The sequence below is a fragment of the Sphaeroforma arctica genome, assembly GCF_001186125.1.
Source record: "Sphaeroforma arctica JP610 unplaced genomic scaffold supercont1.3413, whole genome shotgun sequence".
Lineage (NCBI taxonomy): Eukaryota > Ichthyosporea > Ichthyophonida > Sphaeroforma > Sphaeroforma arctica.
Window position 1 is genome coordinate 2921 of NW_014037145.1, and position 314 is coordinate 3234.

Below are 314 nucleotides of genomic sequence, written 5' to 3' on the forward strand. Positions count from 1 at the left end.
GTGTGGTGAGATTTAAGTATAATGGGATATTAGTGTGGTGAGATTTAAGTGTAGTGGGATATTAGTGTTATGAGATAATAGGTTCGATGAGATATTAGTGTGGTGTGATAATAGTGTGATGTGATAATAGTGTGATGAGATAATAGTGTGATGAGATAATAGTGTGATGAGATATTAGTGTGGTGAGATATTAGTGATGAGATATTAGTGTGGTGAGATATTAGTGATGAGATATTAGTGTGGTGAGATTTAAGTCTAGTGAGATAATAGTGTGATGATATAATAGTGTGATGAGATTTTAGTGTGGTGAGATT